This window comes from Siniperca chuatsi, linkage group LG19 (genome assembly GCF_020085105.1).
Source record: "Siniperca chuatsi isolate FFG_IHB_CAS linkage group LG19, ASM2008510v1, whole genome shotgun sequence".
In the NCBI taxonomy this organism is placed as follows: domain Eukaryota; kingdom Metazoa; phylum Chordata; class Actinopteri; order Centrarchiformes; family Sinipercidae; genus Siniperca; species Siniperca chuatsi.
Window position 1 is genome coordinate 2,185,098 of NC_058060.1, and position 19,296 is coordinate 2,204,393.

A 19,296-nucleotide genomic window follows, 5' to 3' on the forward strand; every position below is an offset into this window, starting at 1 on the left:
ACAGGTGCCACAAAGCACACTTCTGACCACACCCATCAGTGGCGGGTGTGGTCAGCGGTGAAACAAGCTTGAAACTTTAACCACAGTGGGGCAGTGAAACACTGCTGTTAAGTTACTCTCTAAAGATTGAATATTCTTTGTTTTCTGAAATCTTCATCAAGCTGTCTCATCACCATCTGAAATTTGTTTGAATTTGTTGCTGCTGGGAGTGGCTCCTCTACTTGCTACAGAATGTGCATTGAATTGTAGTGTTCATCAACAGCACACTCAAAAATCAGGCCTCGTTTTAGTCTGCATACTGCACGTTTTGAGTATACTTAATTTTGTCTCCTTTCCAGTGTGAACACATTACATACTTTAAACCTACTTAGGTTTAGTGTGTTGTACAGAATCAAGGCACAGCAATGGTCTATGATAATATAATAAGATTATATCTGCTGATCACAGGTCTTGTTTATTTAACATCTTCCTGTGCAGTTTATCCATTTCATTTCATCAAGGACCTTGTGCTTTACCATTTCACTTCAAAAATACACTCCAGCACAACCTGGCTTGCAGTGGAGTACAAGATTCATTTTAAAGTAAACCACCCTGGGAGCACCTTACGTTCTTAAATATCATTATTTTTTTATTGTAATTTCTGAATATTTTCTAGGAAGTTACTTTACTTTGTGATAAACATGATGAAGTCATTCACAGTGGCTCTTCTTGTGATTCAATCCTGAATCTATTAAGTGCGTTTTACAGCTGGCAGGAGGGAGCCCCAACTGTAGTGTGGTTGCACTTGATTAGCTGGAGCGCTTGCATTGCGCTTACTTGGAACTTATGTAAGCTTCAAGTCTGTGTTGATTTTTGATCAAAAGACTTAAAGCCATGCCGGTAGGTAGGAAATCAGTCTAAAAACTAACAGTGTGCTTTGGAAAATGGTCAGCACTAATGTAAGGTATACTTGATACAATATTCTACCATGATGTGGAGTAGTGATGTGATGGACAGCAGCAACCCCCAGTGGTGACTTCCTGTGACTGCAATGAGCCTACCGTGAACCAAGTGATCACAGCAGTTCATCATAAAGAATCAGCCTGAATTGTAAAGATGGTGATCATTAACAATGCAGAGAGTCCAGTCCACTTCCAGAGCAGAACACAGACTGAACAAAGACATGATCATGGATGAGGATGTTAAAACAGTTAAGTTGATGTACTGCATTTAAAGAGAATACTGCAAAATTAGAGATGCAGACATTAGAGACATTTTTAAAGCAAAAATGGCAAAAATAGCTTCTCAAATGGGAATATTTTCTGGTTTTCTTTGTCTTCTATGATAGCACACTGAATATCGGAATATCACTGTGAACTTAGGCTATGGAAACTTGAGAAGATTACAATTAGTCAACTGAGAAAATAATTGGTAGAATAATCAAATGAAAATAGTCGTTAGTTGCAGCCCATGAGAATATTATTTGTTTTTATGAACAGCACTTCCACTACTGACATGAGTTCCATAAATAATCAACCCTGGCTGTGGGAAGCCCTTAACTCAGGGCTGTGTCAAGCCTTTTTGGTCCCCTAAGTGTCCCAGAGCATGTACTCTCTATGATATGGTTACGAAACTGTCCAGATACAGCAGAGGTTCCCAACCCCCAGGCCGCGGACAAAGCAAAAAAAAAAGCTGAATAATAATTATATAACTTATATATATACTTATATATAGCCTATAATAACTTTATAGGCTATTTTTACTGTAATTGCCTTGGTTTGTGCTGCATTTTTCCTCATCACATCTCGAGCCCCCAACAACAATATAGTCATCACCACCTCTCAACATTCTTACAGAAAAATGGCTGAGGCCACTGATTGTTGCTGAGAGTGTATATATATATATATATATTTATATATATATATATATACTCTTATTATCGCATCTCGCCCATTTCCGTCTGGAACAAGACGGAAATGGGCGAGATGCGATAATAAGGCTCTGTTGGAATGCTACTACTCCAGTAACCCTAGTCAGAGGGGTTACATGCACAGGATGTGGGATGAATGGTTACTTCGAAACCCACAATCAAGGCTTACGGCGAAGCAACTAGTAGCTCAGTGTTCCAACATCCACAAGCGGCAACTGCTATCACAACTTGAGATTGACGAGGTACAACACAAATGCTACGGCAAGGGGGAGCCAGGACTACAGGTCAGAGGGGAGCAACCAGCAGCTCCCCAACCAGAGATTGGGTACGGAGCCCCAAGAGAAATCACGCTGAACGAGGCAGCGACTGACCTGAAAGATAAGATCATGGCGAGAATGAAGGCAAGGCAACCCCGACGCCAACTACAACGGCTAAGTGAAGTACCATCCGAAAGTCTCCTAGAAGATGTGAATGCAGCATTGAGAGCGATCCCTACCACAACCATCACTGAAACCAATGAGCTGATATACGCCTCAGCAGCAGTGATCCTAGAGATGCTTGGCTACAAGAGCAACCATGGGAGCCATGAGAGACAATACCCACCATGGAAACGAAGGTTGGAGGCAAAAATCAAGGAGGCCCGGAGAGAAGTGAGCCAACTGACAGAGGCTGAGAGAGGTGCAATGAGAAAGCAAGTACCCAAGAAGTACAACCAGATGCCCATACCTGAAGCACTCGAAACTGCCAAACAAAGGCTCCAAGCCTTGGCCAGCCGCCTAAAGAAATACACGAGAGATAATGAAGCCAGAAGAATAAACCGGCTGTTCGCAACTCAACCTGCGAAAGTGTACGCTCAATGGCAGGGTAATAACAGCAGAGCAGACCCACCAAGGCTGGAAACGGAGCAGTACTGGAAAAGTATATGGGAAAGGGAGGCATCACACAACAGCGATGCACAGTGGCTGGCAGCCCTGAGAAAGGACCACAGCAACCTCCTGAACAGAATCCAGTCACCATCACAGCGGCAGACATCCAAGAAAGAGTCTCAGGTATGAAGAACTGGACAGCACCGGGCCCTGACAGGATCCACACCTACTGGCTAAAGAAGCTCACTGCACTCCATGAGCGCCTAGCAGCACAAATGAACCAGCTGCTAAGAGATGGGACGCACCCTGAATGGCTTACCGAAGGGCGCACAATCCTGATCCTGAAGGATCCCGCAAAGGGTACAGTCCCATCCAACTATCGGCCAATAACCTGTCTCTCCACAACATGGAAGCTCATGTCAGGCATCATCGCGGCTAAGATAAGTGGACACATGGATCAATACATGAGCAAAGCACAGAAGGGCATTGGCAGAGGAACCAGAGGAGCCAAACACCAACTCCTGGTTGACAGAACAGTCACCCAAGACTGCAGGGCCCGACACACCAACCTGTGCACTGCCTGGATGGATTACAAGAAAGCATATGACTCAATGCCGCACACATGGATCACTGAATGCTTAGAGATGTACAACATCAACAGGACTCTAAGGGACTTCATTGCGAACTCGATGAGGCTGTGGAAAACTACCCTTGAGGCCAATGGTAAGCCACTTGCACAAGTATCCATCAAATGTGGCATATACCAAGGAGATGCTCTGTCCCCACTGCTGTTCAGCATAGGTCTGAACCCCCTCAGCCAAATAATCAACAAGACTGGCTATGGATACCAACTCAGGAACGGGGCCACCATCAGTCACCTCCTCTACATGGATGACATCAAGCTATACGCTAAGAGCGAGCGGGACATCGACTCACTGATCCACACCACCAGGATCTACAGCTCTGACATTGGGATGTCATTCGGGCTTGAGAAGTGCAGTCGAATGGTGACAAAGAGAGGGAAGGTAGTCCACACAGAAGGGGTCTCACTCCCAGAAGGAACAATAGCAGACATTGAGGATGGTTACAAGTACCTTGGAATACCACAGGCAAATGGCAACCTCGAAGAGGCAACAAGGAAGACGGCAACGGCCAAATACCTCCAACGAGTAAGGCAAGTCCTAAGAAGTCAGCTCAATGGCAAGAACAAAGCCCAGGCAATAAACAGCTACGCCCTGCCAGTGATCAGATACCCTGCGGGAATAATAAGATGGCCAAAGGAGGAGATACAGACCACAGACGTTAAGACGCGAAAGCTCCTCACCATGCATGGAGGGTTCCATCCCAAATCCAGCACCCTGAGACTGTACGCTAGCCGTAAGGAAGGCGGCCGTGGACTAGTGAGTGTGAGAGCCACTATCCAGGATGAAACATCCAAGATCCACAAGTACATCCAAGATAAGGCCCCAACAGATGACGTGCTCAGGGAATGTCTCAGGCAATGGGGAACAGAGGAAGACGTGCTGGAGGAAGGACCATCATGGGAGGACAAACCCCTACATGGGATGTACCACCGAACATAACTGAAGTGGCTGATATCAAGAAGTCCTACCAATGGCTAGAGCGGGCTGGATTGAAGGACAGCACAGAGGCACTCATCATGGCTGCACAGGAGCAGGCCCTGAGCACCAGAGCAATAGAGGCCCAGATCTACCGCACCAGACAAGACCCAAGGTGTAGGCTGTGCAAAGAGGCCCCTGAGACAATCCAGCACATAACTGCAGGGTGTAAGATGCTGGCAGGAAAAGCATACATGGAGCGCCATAACCAAGTAGCTGGCATAGTGTACAGGAACATCTGCACTGAGTATGGACTGGAAACCCCGAGGTCAAAGTGGGAAACACCTCCAAAGGTGGTAGAGAATGACCGAGCCAAGATCCTGTGGGACTTCCAGATCCAGACTGACAGAATGGTAATGGCGAACCAGCCTGACATCGTGGTGGTTGACAAACAACAGAGGAAAGCCGTTGTGGTTGATGTGGCGATACCAAGCGATGGCAACATCAGGAAAAAGGAACATGAGAAACTAGAGAAGTACCAAGGGCTAAGAGAAGAGCTGGAGAAGGCCTGGAAGGTGAAGGCAACAGTGGTGCCCGTGGTCATTGGAGCACTCGGGGCAGTGACCCCCAAACTGGAGGAGTGGCTACAGCAGATCCCTGGAAGAACACCAGACATCTCGGTCCAGAAGAGCGCAGTACTGGGAACAGCAAAAATACTGCGCAGAACCCTCAAGCTCCCAGGCCTCTGGTAGAGGACCCGAGCTCGAAGGATGAGACCACCCGCGGGGGGTGAAGGACAAAGTATATATGGTATATATTTAAAATTAGAATTAGAATGAAATTCTGTACAGAGCAAACAAGTTTCAGCTTTTAGTTTCTAATTACAAATAAAGTAAGTTTTATGCTCATGATGAGTACAATGATATGTATGATGGCCAAAACTACAAAAATATGACACAAGTTGTGATGATCCTTTAAAATCACCAAATGAAATGAAATCAATTTCTGGTTATGCATTAACACAAAGGGTTATACCCAGGGGGTCACGAGATGATGAACAGGATAGGAAAGCAGAGAAGTTGTGCTTATTTATAAGACTTTCCTCTGATCGTTGCTTTGTTTGTTTTTTTCTTGAGATTTATTAAATGATTTTAGTTCTTCAGGACTGTGACTTTATTTAACCAGGAGAAGTGCCTCACTGACATTAAAAATGTCCTGGCCGAGACAGCAGCAGCACAATATGAAACATATATAAAACATAGAGGCAACAAAAACATACCACAGACTAATATTATAATAGATAAAACATAAGGAGAATAATCTAATAAGTGTCAAACAGATATGATCAGAAGGATAATGTAAAATTGATAAAATGGCAGCAGTCAATACACAGTTTCAAGGAATGTAGAATCAGATATGCGATTAAAATTCTTAAAAATGAAAACGCTAGATAATAACATCATAAAACAAATAACACTGATGATCACAATCAATACAATTTCGACTAAATGAAACAGACTTGAAACACTCGCAGCTTAACATCATCAACTTAACATCACAGGTTTTACTACTAGGCTAGACTTACTACTTCACTATGCTACAGTATTGTAGAAATTTGAATGTACTTTTTCTACCATTTCAGGTGTCCATTAGTTTCCATTCATCTCTGTAAGGTTCGAAAATCAATCCGTGAGTTGTAACACTTTACTTTAAGTCCCCCTATTTAATATTTATAAGCGGCATATAAGCACTTAATAAATGGATTATAACATACTATAAGGTAAGCAGATAGAAGTGTGCACATCTATAAGTAGAGGCTGCTGTACAAACAGACAATGAATGACAATCTAGTAAAACACAGTTGTAATGATATCAAATATGTCTTCATAAGAAAAGTTATAATTGTTGACAACTACTGTACATTAATAAACACTTAAAATGTCCTTTTTTGCTTACATTATAGTGTGTTATAAACCATTTATTAAATGTTTATATACTGCTTATAAATGCTAAATAGGGGGAATTAAAGTAAAGTGTAACTCATGAGTCTCTAAACTTCCTTAAGATGTGCAATTCACGACATTGAGCATCAAGTCTGCACTAAATTCTGTCAAAATTACATTATTGTTGTGACGTAATGTAGCGCAGACTTCTTAAATGAGTTAGCACTTAAGCTGAATTTTCATGCCATGATAATGCAACAATGACTAAAAGTAATGCAGAATTAATATTCACTGTGATGGATTACACAATTCAAGCAAGAGTTTGCTAATTGTAGGGAAATGATTTACAACATACAGATGCCTGGAACTGTGGGAAAAATACATCAAAAAATTCAAAACTACTATATATATAGTATTGTATATATAGTGCATTTGAATATGGTCATCTCAAGAAGAAAAAAGAAATAAAAACAAGGATTACAATAACATATATTTGCACTGTTTTCATACACTGCATCATACCTCATTTACATAGAACTGTACTGTCAAGAGAAGTTGTTTAAGGTCTTTTTAAAAATCAGAAATGAGGAGTGACTGCGAAGTGAAGCAGAAACGCTGTTCCATATAACTGGACCTGTGTACCTAATTGAAAACTGGCCAAGGCTAGTTCTGTAGAACTGACTATATAGAAGATGATCTGATCTAGTGTGATAGCAGTGGATGTGAGACCTAGTTACCAAGAAACTATGAAAGGAAAAGGGAAGTGAATGTTAAAGCTGGAGTGCGGAACCTTTGTCTCCCCCTTCTGGCACTGAGAGTAATTACACAAACACTGTCATGATGTATGCCTACAGTGAGCTCGCCCAGGCTCGTGTTACAGTATTAGTTACGGACATTTTCACAATTCCAAGACAATAATCCATCATTTAGGTAGAGTATATGTAATAGCTACTCCAAATATTTTGCCAACCTGTCCAAGAGCAGTTATGTGACACCTGCGTCTGCCCTCAGTCTTCTCTCAGCGCTCTCCAACGAGGAAAAGCTAAAGCTACACCAGTGGTTATCCGTGTTAGTCCTCGCCGTCGATCGCTTTCTTTTTTCACAGTGTTGCCTTCTCTGGAAGCAGAGTTTCTTTTTTATCTGGAGCATCAGGCACTTTTCTTGGACGCTTCCTACTGCATGCTACGCTCGCTCCAGAGCCATGTAGAGACAGAGTTGCATCAACTCTGTTCAATTTCAATTCAAGTGGCTTTATTTGCACGACTGCATACAACGTTGCCAAAGCATACAAACACAAACTACAAATTCATAATAAACTAAATAAACAATAAACAATGCTCAATAATAAACAGTCTCTCCACTGGACCTTTTTTTTTTTTTACAGTAATGGCGGATCGCAGAGCTCTCTGGGTTGCTCCCCGCTTCCGCTCTGGCGAACCAATCATTGCTGGTTTTCTGTTGCGTCAGCGCGGGAATGTCGCCACAGACACCAGATTTAAAAACTCTGTATACTGAGAACTACATAGAGATTTACCTGGCGGTGATAGGCTTAGTCAGCATTGTGTGAACTTGTTTGGCAAGGAATTGAATGTAACGGATATTCATTTACATGTAAAAGTCCCACACTCTAGCTTTAAGAAATTGAAATACAAAAGTACCTATCTGAAGTTTATTGATGTCGAATATGTTTAACAATTCCAGGGTTTGAAATGATGGGGCAGTATGAGCATTCCAGCTAGAATTAGTGACCATTCTAACAATTGTTTTTGTAATAAAAAGATAGAATAGAGACTGGTTTTATATGTGCTTGCCCATACTATATTGAATATATAGATATGAAAGGATAAATCAGTAATATAAATCCAGAACGTTTCTTCTTGACAGGATATGTCTTACTCTGTAAAATACCAATATTTTTTGCAACTTTGTTGGACACACAAGAGATTTCCAGTCCACCTAAGAACTTAACATGGGAAATATGTTCAAGCAAATTATTAGCTATGAGAATGGGGGAAGATGATCTGATGCAGGGTTCTATTCTCACCTATTTTTAGGTTTGAAGATCATATAAGCACCCTTTATAACATTAAGTGTTATCAACCTATGTTCATCTGTTATCTGTGAGAAAAATGTTGTGATCATCGGCATATAAAATGAAGAGCGCTTCTTTGCAAATCATTGATGTTGGGCCTCGCCTAGCCTCACCACGTGTGAGGGACAGGCCTAGCTGGAAAGGCCAAAGCCTTCACTAAGAGGCTTGACTAAGAAACAAAGAACAGACAGTAGAAAGGTGCCAAATCAACACAGCCGTTAATTCACACCTAGATGTAATATTGAGATGAAATCTCGCTTGAAACCAACACGAGATCTCATTTGAATCCACACACTGGCTTTCCATTGGACGGGACGAGCAACATGGCGCATGAAATTGCGGCGCACGGCTATGACGACACCAACTCTATAAAGCCTGGCACCCCACACTGCCTGTTGCTTTTTCCACAGTAAACTCTGTTTACGACAGGAGTCACATCACGTCTTTCTCCACGGTAACTCCCGTTACCACAAGAAGACGCTTTCCACGTGAACTTTAAGTTCCTTAACTCGCTGGATGAGACTGTTTACTTAACACTTTTGGATCCTGATCCCGTACCTGCAGAAGGAAGAGACATGGACTGACTGTTCCCTTCACGGAGAGCAAGATCTCCGCTGAGCCCCTCTCCCGACCGACGTCGGCCGCTGTTTTCCTGTGTTGCTCCGAAAGGAACAGTTTCGCCTTTGGACCCGGCTTCATCAGCGTCCGAGCCTGAGAGAAACTCTGCCGGACAACTCCAAACAAACGCATCCATCACTTGTTAACCGAGAGGAATTTCAAATAACCCTTATGGATTATTTAAAATCAAGGCCAGTTACGTCGCCCGGATTGGCGCTACCGGGGCCCCACCCTGGAGCCAGGCCTGGGGTGGGTGCCCGACGGCGAAGCGCCTGGTGGCCGGGCCACCCCACGGGCCCGGCCGGGCACAGCCGAAGGAGCGACGTGGGGCCGTCCTCCCGTGGACCCACCACCCGCAGGAGGATCCGTAAGGGGCCGGTGCAGAGAGATCTGGGCGGCAGTCGAAGGCAGGGGCCGGCGACCAGATCTCCGGACACAGAAACTGGCTCTAGGGACATGGAATGTCACTTCGCTGGGGGAAGGAGCCTGAGCTTGTGCGGGAGGTTGAGCGTTACCGGCTAGATATAGTCGGCCTCGCCTCCACGCACAGCCTGGGCTCTGGAACCCGTCTCCTCGAGAGGGGCTGGACGCTCCATTTCTCTGGCGTTGCCGGGCGGGGAGAGGCGGCGGGCTGGTGTGGGCCTGCTCATAGCCCCACAGCTCAGCCCGCCACGTGTTGGAGTTTACCCCAGTGAACGAGAGGGTCGCGTCCCTCCGCCTCCGGGTGGGGACAGGTCTCTCACTGTTGTGGCGGCCTACAGGCCGAACAGCAGTGCAGAGTACCAGGCCTTCTTGGAGTCCCTGGGAGGGGTACTAGACAGTGCACCACCCGGGACTCCGTTGTTCTACTGGGGACTTCAACGCCCACGTGGGCAACGACAGTGACACCTGGAGAGGGGTAATCGGAAGGAACGGCCCCTGATCTGAACCCGAGCGGTGTTCAGTTGTTGGACTTCTGTGCTAGTTACAGTTTGTCCATAACTAACACCATGTTCAAGCACAAGGGTGTCCATCAGTGCACGTGGCACCAGGACACCCTAGGCGGAGGTCGATGATCGACTTTGTTGTCGTATCATCTGACCTCCGCCCGCGTGTCTTGGACACTCGGGTGAAGAGAGGGGCGGAGCTGTCAACCGATCACCACCTGGTGGTGAGTTGGATCCGCTGGCGGGGAGGAAGCCGGACAGACTTGGCAGGCCCAAGCGTATCGTGAGGGTCTGCTGGGAACGTCTGGCGGAGCCCTCTGTCAGCAGGGTCTACAACTCACACCTCCGGGAGAGCTTCTCCCAGATCCCGGGAGGTTGGGGACATTGAGTCCGAGTGGACCATGTTTTCCACCTCCATTGTCGATGCGGCGGCTCGTAGCTGTGGTCGCAAGGTTTCTGGTGCCTGTCGCGCGGCAATCCCCGAACACGGTGGTGGACGCCGGAAGTAAGGGATGCCGTCAGGCTGAAGAAGGAGTCCTATCGGGCCTTGTTGGCTCGTGGGACTCCCGAGGCAGCTGACAGGTACCGGCAGGCTAAGCGTGCTGCAGCCCGTGCGGTCACAGAGGCAAAAACTCAGGACTGGGAGAGGTTCGGAGAGGCCATGGAAGAGGACTATCGGTCGGCCTCAAAGAAATTCTGGCAAACCGTCCGACGGCTCAGGAGGGGGAAGCAGTGCTTCACCAACACCTTGTATGGTGCGGGTGGAGAGCTGTTGACCTCGACTGGGGATGTTGTCGGACGGTGGAAGGAATACTTTGAGGATCTCCTCAATCCCGCTGTCACGTCTTCCGAAGAGGAAGCGGAGGCTGGGGACCGGAGGCGGACTCATCCATCACCCTGGCCGAAGTCACTGAGGTTGTTGGCAAGCTCCTTGGTGGCAAGGCTTCGGGGTGGATGAGATCCGTCCTGAGTATCTTAAGTCTCTGGATGTTGTGGGACTGTCTTGGCTGACACGTCTCTGCAACATCGCGTGGCGGTCTGGGACAGTGCCTCTGGACTGGCAGACCGGGGTGGTGGTCCCTCTGTATAAGAAGGGGACCGGAGGGTGTGTTCCAATCACAGAGGATCACACTTCTCAGCCTCCCGGTAAGGTCTATTCCAGGGTACTGGAGAGGAGAATTCGTCCGATAGTCGAAACCTCGGATTCAGGAGGAGCAGAGTGGTTTTCGTCCCGGTCGTGGAACACTGGACCAGCTCTATACTCTCCATCGGGTGCTCGAGGGTTCATGGGAGTTTGCCCAACCAGTCCACATGTGCTTTGTGGATCTGGAGAAGGCATTCGACCGTGTGCCCCGGGCGCTTTGTGGGGAGTGCTCTGGGAGTATGGGGTCCGGGGCCCTTTGCTAAGGGCTGTCCGGTCCCTGTATAACCGGAGCAGGAGCTGTGTTCGCATTGCCGGCAGTAAGTCAGACCTGTTCCCGGTGCATGTTGGACTCCGCCAGGGCTGCCCTTTGTCACCGGTTCTGTTCATAATTTATATGGACAGAATTTCTAGGCGCAGTCAGGGGCCGGAGGGTGTCCGGTTTGGGAACCACAGGATCTCATCTCTGCTGTTTGCAGATGATGTCGTTCTGATGGCTTCTTCAAACCAGGACCTGCAGCATGCACTGGGACGGTTTGCAGCCGAGTGTGAAGCAGCTGGGATGAGAATCAGCTCTTCCAAATCTGAGGCCATGGTTCTTGACCGGAAAAAGGTGGTTTGCTCTCTTCGCGTGGGTGGGGAGTCCTTGCCCCAAGTGGAGGAGTTTAAGTATCTCGGGGTCTTGTTCACGAGTGAGGGACGGATGGAGCGTGAGATTGACAGGCGGATCGGTGCAGCGCCTGCAGTGATGCGGGCGCTGTATCGGACCGTTGTGGTAAAGAAGGAGCTGAGTCGAAAGACAAAGCTCTCGATTTATCGGTCAATCTACGCTCCTGCCCTCACCTATGGTCATGAGCTTTGGGTAGTGACCGAAAGGACAAGATCGCGGATACAAGCGGCCGAAATGGGCTTCCTCCGCCGAGTGGCTGGGCGCTCCCTTAGAGATAGGGTGAGGAGCTCAGTCACACGGGGAGCTCGAGTAGAGCCGCTGCTCCTCCACGCCGAGAGGAGCCAGCTGAGGTGGCTAGATCATCTGATCCGGATGCCTCCTGGACGCCTCCCTCGGGAGGTGTTCTGGGCATGTCCCACCGGGAGGCGGCCCCGGGGAAGACCCAGGACACGCTGGAGGGACTATGTCTCTCGGCTGGCCTGGGAACGCCTCGGGATCCCCCTGGAGGAGCTGGAGGAAGTGTCTGGGGCGAAGGAAGTCTGGGAGTCCCTGCTTAGACTGCTGCCCCCGCGACCCGGCCCCGGATAAGCGGAAGAAGATGGATGGATGGATGGATGGAATTTCAAGTTAAAAGGCTTGTGTCTGGGCAGAGATAGATTTTGAAATGTGTGTTATTTCATCCAAGTTTTATTGTTGTAAATTGTGCTTTGCTTATTTTGGAAAGTGACGGACTGCTGCGTCTGAATTGCTGCATTTTTCTTTGTGTTTAGCACAAAGGTGTATGCAGTCGCGCTAAGGTCCAGTAACACGGCTGTTGTACGTAAGTCTGCTGCAGGATTACTGTGTGATAAAGGGACAGCTATTACGCTTTGCCACAGCATTTGAGATTCCTTGTGCTTTCCTCTCTCTTCTCTCTCCACTAACCCACACACCTTTACATGCACATTTACACGCTTACACACATCTCAAACGGCCCAGATAACGTGCTAGCCAGCTAATCTTGAGGACAAATTAGTTTGAGATTTGCGGGTCTGCCCACTATTTGGCTCTGTGCGTGACGACCACCCATGTGGTCACCTCACACCCCCTCTCTATTGCCCTGTAATTATTAATCCATATAAATAATTTGGATAATATTAAGAATTGTATTAATATTCATGAATATCTTTGATATTTTGTTAATAACCAAACCTGCCCTACCTGGATCCCAACAGTATTTATATAGTTTGTGTTTTCTAGAGATACATTTTTTCAACTCTTTAGTCAACCAAGATTTACAAGCTTTAGGTCTGATGGCTCGATTTTCACATGGAAAGGATTCATTGAAATTCATCACTAAAAAGATTATACGCTTTAGATGCATCATTTGCTGTCATGATTTTATCCAATTTAATACCAGAGAGTTTGCCAACAAAACTTATCACAACGGACATCTTTAAATTTCTTGAAAAAGCAACAACTTGCTTAATCTCAGCAGAATGGTACGGAGCAAAAATAGGAAGGTGGTCTGATAAATCAGTAGCGAGTACACCAGGCACCCCATGTTTATTTGTACAGCTGGTAATAATATTGTCTATCAATGACTTAATGGATAAAGTGATTCTAGTGGCTTGTTATATAAGGGGATAGAAGGCATTTGCAAATAATCCATTCACAAATTTGTCTGAGTTGGGTTGAAGTAAATAATATTGAAATCACTTTATAAAGGGTTGGCAGTCCTTGTCAATAGTGTTCAGAAGTTCAACAAGAATATCAACAAAAGCATTAACATTACAGCCTGGTGGTCTAAATACACGAGAAGGTGCACCTATTAACTCAATAAAATTTGATTCAGCATAACTATCTGTAGGATTACCAATTACTAAATCTTCTCTTTGGGTGGATACTCCACCGCCTGGTCTATCTTTTCTATGGCTGAAAAGACGATTGTAGCCATTTATTGAGTAGAGAGACACTTTAGAGACATTGATCCAAGTTAGCTGGTCATATCGTAAATATACTACCATTCCCTTGTCACGTGCCTCTTTGAGCTTTGGCCGCAGTTCAGTCCGTTTCTATCTCACACGTTTAGTGAAGTCCTCATTGACGTAGATCTTAGTGCCCTTAAGAATGCTGCGGCACGTGTACTGACAAGAACTAGGAAAAGAGATCATATCTCTCCAATATTAGCTTCTCTGCACTGGCTCCCTGTAGAATGGGAACCAGAACCTTCAACTATCAAGCTCCTCTCTGGGGAATCAGGTCCCAGTTTGGGTTCGGGAGGCAAACACCATCTCCACATTTAAGACTTTCCTCTTTGATACAGCTCATAGTTAGGGCTGGCTTGGTGAGACCTGCTCTGTAGGAAAAGTGCAATGAGATAACATCTGTTATGAATTGGCACTGTATAAATAAAATTTAATTACATTTTTTTCCTCTCTTAAGGATTCCCTCGTTATCCTTAAATCTGAGTAATTTCATAATAAGTGTCTGTGGCTTGTTGGATTGCTCATCATATTTTCCATTACGATGTGCACGTTCGATCTCAGTTAGTGTCGGGACAAATTCCAACGTATCATCTAGCAGTTGTTTAGCTTTAGATTCTGTGACTTGCCATGATTCATTTCTCTCATCAAGTACTCCATCGATGAGAATATTGTTCCTCAGCTTTTTGTTTAACTCATCCATGTCCCTCTGAGAGTACTGCAGGCTGTTTTTAATATCCCATACAGCTTTCAAAATGTTGTCAACTCTGTTGTTGGGGGAGTCAACAAACATTTGTACGAATGATTTAAAGTTTTTTTTCTTGTTGATCCATCAGGTCTTTGAAGAATGACTTCGGTTGGTCAAGCAGCTCATTCACCATGGACAATGGCAAAGAATCCTTGATTGGCTTTTTTGGGCCCATGTCGACAGATAAGATTGACAGAAAACTTTCCGATGAAACTGTAAGATGAGACTTTGTACCTGCAGTGATTGTTGCTGGCCGCTGGATGAAAGCGCATCAGCAGGAGACAGTCCCACAGCCCCATGCTGCAGGGCCCAGAGCCGAAGTAGGCCAAAGCCAGGGAGGATCCACAAAAAATCTCCCCCTGTGGGTATCATCCACAACTTTTAACAGTATTGTAGAATATCTGAACCAAAAAACAAAACAGTCAAGATCAAGTGGAAAGTTGATGCAATCTTCTGTCTGACCACTTTTAATCGCAGAGTAACAAGCTCAACTGCTGAAGAGCAGGAAACGAAACCAGGAAACGCTGTTAAGATAGAAATAGTTTAAGTTTCTCCCCATTAAAAAAACAGCTTTCTATAACCACAACCATGTAAAGTTGAGCATTAGATCATGTCGAGCTTGCTGCACTTTGTGTGTGCAGCATCAGGCCAACATCCATACATCACTGTCGATCTGCAGGGAGCCTGTCAAGCTATTCTTAGCCTCTGCACAAACAGACCCAGGATGAAAATACACTATCACTCCCTGCTTCACGTCCCCTCCCTCAGGTGTATTTAGTGTTGCAATGCAATGCAGGTGAAATATCATTACCAACAGTAAAGTGAAAAGGCAATGGAGCTCCTGGAGGACGATTCAGAGTGTCAGAGTTCTAATCAGACCATTTGTAAATGATTTATGGGTGTTGCTGCAGCCAGCTCCCTATCAGGATGAACTGGAAATGATTAGTATTACCAAGGGATGATGGAGGAAGAGCATGCAACGTCACACACTGATGTGTTTCTTTCAAAGACACACACATGCACACCATGCTCATGAAGAAACCTGCTGCAGCACAGTTCTCACTCTCTCCTGGGAAATATGTACAGCCTCTGCAACACAACACAGACACATCCTGTACAGAATATATATGGGATTCTATATGGAATCCCCCTCAGGGTCTACTGTAGTTTGCACTTTTATACTATAAGAAGTTCTGCTGCAGTCCTCAGCTCAATTGCTCCTGGGCAGAGCGTCGCACCGCAGCACTGCAGTGTGTGAAGGTGCAGGCAGCAGCAGCAGCAGCGCACTTAATGATTCACTGCATCGATTTCCTCATTTTGCTATTGACCTTTCATTCCCACTGCTTGCTCTGAGCCTCGACTGTGACACACACTCACAAAAACACACAGAGAAGAGAAGGAAGGGAAAGAGACAGTGCTGTATATACACTGTATTTTAGGCACTTGTCTGGTGTATGGAGACATGTAAGTAAGAGGAGAGCCAAGTAAGATCTGCTATTTCACTATAAACATGCTGTCCTACTGTTATTTAAGATTAAATAAAAGTAATAAAGGTTTTAAGTAGAAGCAGTATTACTGTGGATAAAAGTCTCATCATGGGTGATTTGTTTTCCCAAAGAATTTTGCTTCACCTCAGGTTTTCACTTGAGGTTATTCCTATTATTCCAGATTCTTTATTATCTTTATTATCCCTGAACAACACGTAACGCTCCATAATACGTTACTGCTTTAGTTAAAGGGAAATACTACAAACTGATGAAAAAGTGTGATGCTGATTTACAGGAGTTTCAACTTATTTCTGTAGAGTCCTTGAACAAACAAGACAATAACTTGTGCGCAAATCAAAACATCTTAAGCGCACAAGTTCTTTACTTTCTGTTTTTTACCCCTTTACACAACTTTACAGGTCTCATGTCTTTCTTCTTTTAAACTTTTTTTTTTTTACTTTTGCAGTCAGACTAAAAAAATGAAGAAAACAATCAGTCAAAAGAAAAATGGATTGATTGAACTTTCATGGAACACTTCCATTCAAAGGAATCAAGGAAACTTGAAATAGTTTATTACTGAACTGAAATTCCACACTGTGTTCTTCTAAATGTTGAATTATTGTTGGAAATGGAGAGTCTTGTATTTACACAGTCAGTCCAGTTTTCATGTCAACCTGTTCTCTGGCTGCAGCTGCAAACTGACCAAAACTAACAATGTGTTTGAGACCCACGGGGGCGTATACGCTCCCAAACATCTTGTTGTCTTTAGAGCGTCATTACTCCTCAACAGTAGCAAAACTAATATGAAAAGTTGTAAAAAAAAAAAAAAAAACTAACTAAAAAAAAAAACGTGGCTAATCTCACCCTCTGTCCAGCACTTCGCTCAGTCTTTCTGTGTGTATATCTTTATATACAGTCTATGGTGTATGTCAGTCAGTTCTCATCCACCGTCTTTGTTGGTGATGTAAGAGCCACATATCTGAATCAGACACTTCTATTTGCTACAGTGGATGATGTCACTGCCAATCAGAATGTCTGATTTGAAGAAGCTGACAATGGCGACTCTGAGCCCGAGTTGAGCTATTCAGAGGATGAGAGAAATTTCACCAATGTATAAATCCTTACAAGGACAAGTAAGTAATGCCATTATCAAATAAATACATTGTGATGAATTATGTAGGCTACAGAATAGGGAAATGGGATTTTTGAATTGCAGATATATTGTTTTTGCGCACTAGGAAACCATTTGTGCTTTAAGTTAGCTAGACGGACCTACAGTATCTGATGTGTGTGTGCGTGTGTGTTTTCCCTGTAAGCAATATTGATCATTATAGCATGGTAAAGTATAGTATAGAGTGGAAGTAAAAAGTTTGTGAAATAAACCAAATACTACTGTAAATCATTTTACAGTATATAGATAGCCTATATAAATAAACTTATTTTAATCCTTCCAATCCCTCCAGAAGGTGTTTTGATGGGGGGAGCAGGGTTAGGCCACTGAGGAAGTGTGTGTTGAACAAGGCTTTGAGTAATTATTATTACCCAGTGAAATAGTAGTTTTATTTATTTATTTTCATGTTATAGTGTGGAAGCTGACAAGGTGGGCCACCAACAGAGTGGAAGGAGGAGGAGAAGAGGAAGGCCGTCTCAGCCTGACCAACCACAGATATCCCCTCCGGGACCAGGAAGAATACCCCATTCTGCTGCAAGGTATGCCAGATGCACCTGTGTGTGTGTGTCTGTGTGTGTGATTGTGGACAGGAACTGTCATGATGCATATCATATTTAGGGATATGTATTGGCAGGAAAAACAATGACAATTCCTGCCCATTGACACTGCCCAAAAACTAGAAACACAAGAAGCTAGAATCTTCAAACCACTTCTAGCACAACCCAAACAAATGTCTGCAACTTTCTATGTTGAGGTTTTAATTTATTATGGTTTTCAGTGCTGTTTTCAATAAAATAAGAAGCAGTTCCATTTTTAGTTTTTTTTTTGTTTTATGGGCTAATATCCCATATTATAGTGAATAGAAGTCTTTATTGAGTGATATATATCATTGTTTTGACCCTGGGGTCATATTTGTTTCACCATGCAGTGGCTGTTTTCCTTCCTCAGAGTGTGCGTGTGTGTGAGTGGATGTGCTGGCAAGTAATGGAGAACAGGTAGACACCACAGATTGGACCAACAGAGTTGATTGCAGCCACACGATTGGTCCACCGGATGACATCAGCCCTTTTGAACCCCAGCGGTCACTTTGCCATTGCCAGCATGTGCCAGAGCTAGACCTGTGTATGCATTGTGTATGTGAATCTTTGTGAGTAGAGAAATGGCAACTTAGTGATTCTGAACTTTGTTTGTGGCTAACTTTGATTCGCTGACCTCAGCCATTGTTTGTTGTAAATAGTGTTATCTTGTGTAATCAGAAATTTGTATATATTGTCCATGCAATTAGCAGTACAAGTAGGAGTGAGAAGCCCTTTTTGTTTAAATACCTTGTTTTCTCCTGTTTTTGGTGATAGAAGCCTAGGTTAGCGCTTTGTCTTTTCTTTACATTTTGTTTTGGTTAGGGAAGTTTTAGGATTTGCCAAGAGTCGTTTTGTTTGTTTGTTGTTTTGGTCACTGCTCAGTGAATAAAAAAACTGCAAACTCGTAAATTCCCTTTGTACTCTGGCCTTGCTTGGGAGTGGGAAGAGTGGGGAGCCACACTATGTGTTGCGTCCAGGTGCCCCTAGTCCTGGGACATAACAATCATTATCTGAGGTTGTGCTGACTCTGGTAATGTTGAAACTTGATAATACTGTAAAACATGACTACTTTATAAGGCAAAAATGGAAAGGTCTTAATGTGGGTCTCAGAGGGTTAATCTCTCAATGCTTTCTGACTTCCCTACTTTGTCTGAGGCTATCACCCCCAAGACCATTTGTTCCTACTGTCACAAATACATAGTTTCAACAGCTAGTCACTGTAGTTTTTAGCAAATGTTAAACAAACAGGAGGATTGGTTGGGGTTCACTTTCAGCAGCAGATTTATCCACATTTAGCACAATCTACATTCTACCGTTAAAAACAAACATTTTGTTGGGATTTACAATGGTTAAGGGGGCACCAAACGGTGTAGGTGCAAACAATTAATTATGTCTATTAGAATTATCAAAGATAATAATAAATAATAACTTAAATTAATAAAGTCCTCAGGGGCATGACTCTTCTTAACGAAGAGAAATGATAGCCAATCAATTGATTGAGTCTCATATAATACACTAAACTATCAATTTAATAATTTAATTAATAACGAGAACCAGAATTACCATTATCACCAATAGCTAGTAGGTTGAAGGATTTGGAGTTCAGTATAGAAGAGGTTGGCAA

General features: G+C 44.4%; 1 long non-coding RNA gene across 2 annotated transcripts; it reads left to right on the forward strand.

Annotated features, from left to right (window-relative positions):
* Positions 1-15,810: 15,810 nt before the first annotated feature.
* Positions 15,811-18,540, forward strand: LOC122866615. 2 transcript variants are annotated; one of them, XR_006375763.1, is made up of 4 exons: positions 15,811-15,900; positions 16,931-17,056; positions 17,508-17,633; positions 18,043-18,540. It is a non-coding gene; the product is annotated as an uncharacterized LOC122866615 (long non-coding RNA). The 2 variants fall into 2 exon arrangements; XR_006375762.1 differs by lacking the exon at positions 15,811-15,900 and having other exon boundaries at positions 16,430-17,056.
* The last annotated feature ends 756 nt before the right edge of the window (positions 18,541-19,296 follow it).